A 7,230-nucleotide genomic window follows, 5' to 3' on the forward strand; every position below is an offset into this window, starting at 1 on the left:
TTCAATACTCACAAGTCAATAATAACCATAGATGAAGCTACATAATGAAAGGGTACATTGTCTATAACCAGATTCCATTTTTCTGCTTCATTAGTCAATTTTGTCAATATTATATGAAAAAGATACTCTAAAATCTTGTATGATAAAATGGGTACCTGAAGCTTTTCAAAATAAACTTAACTTTTTGGTTGGTGCTGAATCTACTTCCTAAATTAAAAATTATTATACTTCATATATGATATTTCATGATAAATAAATATTTTAAATTGAATATTAAATTTGAATTAATTATAAAATCTTTGTACTTACTGTTTTGCAACTTTTACAGGTGACATCCATGATTCCAAACTAATTAATCATAAGAAGCAGTAGATCGTCTTTGATGGTAAATAGATTCTTGTACTGAAATTTCTTTCCATTCTGTAAATAAAGTGGTAATTTGAGCTGTAACAATGGGCTTCAATGAGAAAAACATTTCTTGTATTTTGGCATTACACTATATACTGGATCTCTTGATCTGAAAAATTTAGATTCCTCGTAGTAGTCCTTTCTTGTAAATCCAGGCCTTTGTTGTTTCATTCAAATTCATAAGATCTGGATGATTGGGAAATTGTTTTTCTATCGCAGCAACAACACTTTCTTTATTGTCATGATCAGAAATGTATTTTTTATATGTTTTGAATTCAAGCAGAATATCATGAACTGAAAGATCAATTTCATCCATGTCTTTTGTTGCTGCTACTAAAGTTCTGTAATTTTTTATAGAAAATGTTATAATAGTCAAATTTAATATAAGTTTATTTAACAAGAAATCACTATTACCTTAGAGCACCGAGTTACTCAGTTGTTTATGTAGACACTTTACGCGCAGATAATTCCACAAAACTGTCTGCTAGTGACAGCAAAACAAGTCAGCAGTGCCGGTGCACTGGCCAGTAAAACAAAGAGAGAGAGGTTACCGGGTGCAGGAATAACGCGCGGTTGTGTGTAGTAAAGTAAGGTCCAAACGCGAAATATTTTTAACATTCGCGTTGATTTAAAAATCAATCTGGAGAAGATAATTTTCATTTGGAGCCTACGAATAGTGAATCAGCCTCAGATAATGGTGATTATATATTTATCATATTTTCCTTTTATTTATGGTTAGAATGATTTTTTTTCTATGAAATTCAATCGAGCATATATAACTTTTTTATTTTACAGATATCCTTAGCTTGGACAACGATTTACGGTTTTCGGACAATGAGCAGACTATAACTAATTGCAGCGAAACTACTTCATCAACGTCTCTTGCGACGAGTAATTCTATAAAGAAGAAAAGAAGGAGAAGATTGCCAAGAAAATGTGAGTATAAAATAATACATTTATTGACCAATTTTAAAAATCATTTAAAAAAAGTAGGGTCCGTGTTCACTAACCGAGTCTCATTATTGCTTGTGTTAGTGCGTGCAAATGGTTTTTGAAAAAGTCGGGTTCATGTACAATGAACCGATTCAAATTTTCGATCAAGTATAAATGTTGCACGACTGTTAATTAATTATATACAATTAATGCAAATAATTATTTCACAATTAGTTATTTCACAATTAATTATTTTACACTTGAAAGCGGTGTGGACCACATTTTTGTGTCTACACGGTAAAGCTATACAATATTTTTACGTCTTGAATAATTACAGATAAACTTACATTATGCACATTTAATTTTTTTATAATGTAATGATTATTATTTATACTTACAGGATGCGAAATGCAACCCTGCAGAGCGCGACTTTGTGTTCCATGCATCAGGCGCTTGAACAAAAGGAAATGTCCACATTGCTCAACTCGCATCGGCAATTATCTCCCTCCAGATTTGATGGAAGGAGAAAATTGGGAAAACGAGATGGAAACGGAGCAGCCGGAAAACTCGAACGGAGTGGCATAAGTGAGCATTTGCTTCATCTTTACAACACAAATATAAATTTAAAACTTGTTTCGTTTGCAGGTCAAGGAATCGACAGTAGCAACTTCATCGCGTTATAAACGCAATGTTTATAAAGACATTTAATAAAATAACACATGACATTAAAAAAAATTGATGTTTTCGAGCTTTTTTGTAATATCTTTTAAAATAAATTACTGCATTATTTTTCACTGGAAATTGTGATTATATTGATTTATTCCCTTTTTCACTAACTTACGTTTCGTACTGTCTTTAAATGTAATTATAATTTTTAATGGACTTAAAATATGTGCCTTTTAAAAATATCAATTTGAAATTCAACAGTCAAAATTTTTCTTGAGTGCATGAAGTCTTTCAAGACTTATTGCACATAAGTTATGAACGGAAAGATTCTCGCACAATCGAGTCTTCTTAGCAAGTTTGGCTCCGTGCACAAATGTATCGATTTAAAGTTCGTGCGAAACTTGAGAGTTTTACGCTTATGTTCTGCCAGGTACGAGCCAGTTCTTGTGTACATCTTTCAATAAACTCTAATTTTTCTTTGCGATTCTCCCACACACTTGTCGGTAAATATAATCAGTAGACAGCTATTGAAAGATTCATTGCATTGGTATGCGACAACTTTTGAAATGAAATATGTTGCCAATAAAATATTCTACAATCGTATAAACGATATCTTTATGCCAGGATTGGATTCAATAGCAGGGCATTTTGCGACTTATGAACAGATAAATCAGTAACGCGATTGTAAACAATATAATCATAAACGATTTCGGATCGTCTCTCGACACACTGATCATGTTAGATTAAAAACAAATTAGTTTGAATGTAGTCTTTTCCGACGAAGCAACCCATAAAACCAAGAGATAAATTTAACTCGATTTCTTTGGTACTAAATAAACTGATCCATCGTTTAATTTAGGCATCAAAATGGTCAAAATTGATACGAAACCCGAGAAAAGTGTCTCAAAGAATAATTTAAGTGAACACGACATTATTGTTTCGAACGACAAACAAAACGTTTATGATATTTGCCAGCAGGAATTTACACTAGAGTCAAGCATGATAACACACCGAGAAAAAATTCACAATGAACAAAAAATTTTTGCATGTGACAAGTGCGAGAAAAAATTTGAGTTTAGAAGTCATTTGAGTAGACACCAAATATCAGAACACAAAGGACGCAATGATTTTTCATGTGACCAGTGCAAGAAGAAATTTGTGAAAAAATCGAGTTTGTTCACGCACCAAAAATTGGTACACAAAGATCGCGAAGATTACTCATGCAATAAATGCGAGAGGAAATTTGAAAACATATCAACTTTACTTAAGCACAAGAAAATATTTCACGAAGTTTTCAAAGACTACTTATGTGAAAAGTGTGCCAAGAGATTTGCAAGTAAGCAGAGTTTACTCTCTCACGTAAAAACAGTCCATAAGAGTTCCAAAGACTTTGCAGGTGACGAGAGTACGAACAAATTTGATCGAAATTCGACTTTGCTTCTCCACCAAAATACAGTCCATGAAAGCCGCCAAGAATACCCCTGCAACAAGTGTGAAAAAAAATTCGGATATAAATTTAATTTACTCGCACACCAAAAGATGGTACACGAAGGTCGCAAAGATTCAGCATGCGACATTTGCGGATCGAAATTCGCACGCAAACAGTATGTGCTTTTGCACAAGAAGACAGTCCACGAAGGTCGCAAAGATAACACATGTGACAAGTGCGAAAAAAAATTTGGACTGAAACATCATTTGCTCATGCACCAAAGAACAGTACACGATGGATGCAAAAATTATGCATGTGACGAGTGTGGGAAGAAATTTACACAAAAACCGAACTTACTTTACCACCGAGCGACGGTACACAACAATCGCAAAGATTACGCTTGTGACTAAATGCGAGAAAAATTTTGGACGCAAACTGTATTTGATCAGGCACCAAAGGACAATACATGAAGGTCGCAGAGATTTCGCATGTGACAAATGCGAGAAGAAATTTGGACAAAAACCGCATTTGCTCCAGCACCAAAAAATAGTCCATAAAGGTCTCTGATATGTCCAACGCGAAAAATGCGTGTAAAAATCATGCACTTCATCGAATTGTAGTTGACATCTGAATTTTTTTTTAAAATAACGTTTATAATAAATTCGATAAACTTTTGGCCGACAAACGCAATATGATTCCTGATAATTGATTTGCACAAAAAGGCGAAGTTTTGGCATTGGAATGCGCAAAGAGATGTGCAAAATAAGAATTCATTGGACATTGAAGATGTTGACTTACAAAACGAATCTCCTAACAAATTCGCATACTTTATATCTCTTTATCAAGTCTTAAACTCACCGTAAAATACGAACTTCCTTAAATAGCAAAGACTAGAAATAAATTCTAGAAAATATTGACTTTCGAACTATTTTTGATCAATTTCAGAAAATGACTATTCGATCTAACTTTTTGTACATGGGATAGACGACTTAACTGTAAAATAATTTTGATATCACGATAATATATTAATAATTTTTTATTAAAGTCTTAGTTTATTTGCTAATACGAATGTGTCGAACTCATTACAGTAATCTGCTTTGAATTGTTCCTTCTTTTGGATCTGTGAATGGGGTGAACGTTTGCTTGACGACTTAATTTTTGATAAACATCACGTAATAATACGCTACGTTGAATCGATAAAACATTGCTAGTGAAAGATATTGATAAATTTGCTGACGAACGGATTATTTCTTGTAAGAAAAACGTGATTGATAACAGCTGACCATTTGTTAATTTTATTGCAATAGATAAATATTTTCTATATCATTTAAAATTATTATAGAAGCTCTCCCAATTGACACTCCCAATTTTACAATTGCGAAAAAAATTCGGGCTTAAATCTAATTGGCTTTTGCACAAATGGACAGTACATGAAGGTCGAAAAGATTCCACTTGCGATATTTGTGAGAAGAAATTTAAACAGAAAATTAGTTTGCTTATCCACCAAAAGACAGTCCATCAAGGTCAAAAAAATTTCGTACGTGACAAGTGTGAGAAAAAATTTACACAAAAACAAAATTTGCTTACCCGGTCAAAAAACAGTGCACGAGAGTCGCAAAGATTACTCATGCAACAAATGCGCGAAGAAATTTAGAGAAAAAAAGAAGATGCTTTTGCATCAAATGACAGTACACGAAGGTCGAAAAAATTACGCTTGTGACAAATATGAGAAAAAATTTGGAGCTAAGTCGAGTTTGTTCAAACACCAATTGACAGTCCACAAATATCATTAAGATTTTGCATCCGAAATAACCGAGGAGAAATTTCGGGATGTTATCAATTTGATCAAAAAACCGTCCTTGAAAAAAGTTTTTATGGATAAATCATTGTTTATACGACTGAGTCGAGCTTATTGCAATCATATGCTCTGGATCGTTTCCAGGGAATAGCGTGCACCTCATGAGTGAAACAATTAAAATCTTTGATTTTTTTCTTGACGATTGTAAATATACATATTGATATTTGTTAATATTTTTCTAAAATTTCAATAAAAATGGGCCGATGCGCTTGTGTCTTACCTAAACCTCGTGCTATTATTGCATCATTACACCTTCGCTCATTATTGTTGTTAGCGCTTTATATTTAATCAGATGATTGCTAATTACTTACTCTCCGTCCATTTTTTGGATTTTTTTATAAGCGTCAGGTAATGCTACGGCACCCTGAATTAAACACCCACGCGCTGTCGAAAGATTCTGATAAATTTGCAGACAAACGCCTGTTATTTCTGCCAAGAAATATGTGATCTGTAGTAGCAATGATTCTTTACTGAAAAATTGAAAGTGGAAGCCATTTAATTAGTTAATTTGAACCAATAAGTGTTTCCAACATTTTTTAAAATTATTAGCATCTATCCTAATTTTATTAATCCTTAATCTTCATTTAAGGGGACAAGATGGTGTTTTAAGCCGATACTTAAAAATGGCCATATAAATCGAAGTGATTAAAACATTTTTTTAATAGTAAAATGTATTTATACTATCCCCGATTGATCAAAATGTCTGGAATCAGTGAAACCCCGGCGTGAAATGACTGAGCCAATTCAGCAGACTCGGTAAATTCGAATCGACGACGTTGAGATTTGTAGCGAGAACTCGAGAAGCAATTTCACGATCTGCGCTTGCTCGTACCAGGCTGCTACGCATGCCGCTTGTACGAGCTAAGATTTACGTCAGTGCAGCTTTAGATGCAAGCTTCGAAGTCGCCGAACTGACAGGCCACCTGTAAATAAGTGTAGTCGATCGAATCGCTGTGATTTTCACCTTCGCATTCACTCAAATACACATTAATGACTTGTGTGTACAATCTTTCTGACAAACAACTTTTTGACAAGGGAACGTAAGTGTAAAAAGCGGCAATGATATAGTTGAACACCCAGGGTTCAGGTAATGCACAATCATTTCAGCACAATTTTTTTTGAAATTTAAGAAAATAGTACAGTAGCCGCCGCTTAATAGAATCACACTGGGAAAACATTTTTTATTCTATTAAGCGGCTGATTCTATTATCCAATGGGCTGCGCCAGCGTGATAACCATCCATCGGTAGCCTTAAAATTTTTCTTACCCAACTTCTCCGCCAAAGTTTCAGCTTTGATTTTTAATAATGGGCCATTTATTGGAGCCTTTTTTTCTCTCTTTTTCCACAAACCATTTTTTTAAGACTTTTTCTACATCTTCATCTTTACCAGATCTTTTCCTTTTATCGGCTGTTGAGCCATCTCTTTGATAATTATAGAGAAATTAGAAGAATATATATTAAAATTAGAATCTGATTTTGAATTTAATTTCATCTTTACTTAACTTTTAGCAATTTTAATGCATTTTAACAAGCTCACTGATACGATGATCAAACGCACTTCTGTTTTTTTACGTAATAGACGATTTGTTCCAATTGTATCTGACAATTTTTGAATCATCAACCTAAATGAGAAAAAAAGTATTTCAACATATGATTAATTCAGTTTGATGTACACGGATTTGTAAGAACGGACTCTAAATATTCGAACTTTCCCATCACAAAGAAGCTCGAGATCACGAATAAATTTCCCAAACTTGTTATTGAAAATAATAATACACCGAAACTAATAAACGAATAAATCAAATAATAATAAAAGTACTCGTCTTCGTCTAAAAATAATTCCATATGAATAAACAGGAATTTTTGATATGTTTTATTTCCTGGTAAAATAGTGTTTGCTATTCTTGGCCATGTAATGGGAAGAATGATTATAAC

At 33.3% G+C, this 7,230-nt stretch overlaps 1 long non-coding RNA gene across 1 annotated transcript; it reads left to right on the forward strand.

Moving 5' to 3' along the window:
• Positions 1-314: 314 nt before the first annotated feature.
• Positions 315-2,298, forward strand: LOC106652066. Its single transcript, XR_001339363.2, has 4 exons — positions 315-1,105; positions 1,204-1,344; positions 1,742-1,926; positions 1,987-2,298. It is a non-coding gene; the product is annotated as an uncharacterized LOC106652066 (long non-coding RNA).
• Positions 2,299-7,230: the final 4,932 nt, after the last annotated feature.

The sequence above is a fragment of the Trichogramma pretiosum genome, unplaced genomic scaffold (genome assembly GCF_000599845.2).
Source record: "Trichogramma pretiosum strain Unisexual culture from Peru unplaced genomic scaffold, Tpre_2.0 scaffold13, whole genome shotgun sequence".
Lineage (NCBI taxonomy): Eukaryota > Metazoa > Arthropoda > Insecta > Hymenoptera > Trichogrammatidae > Trichogramma > Trichogramma pretiosum.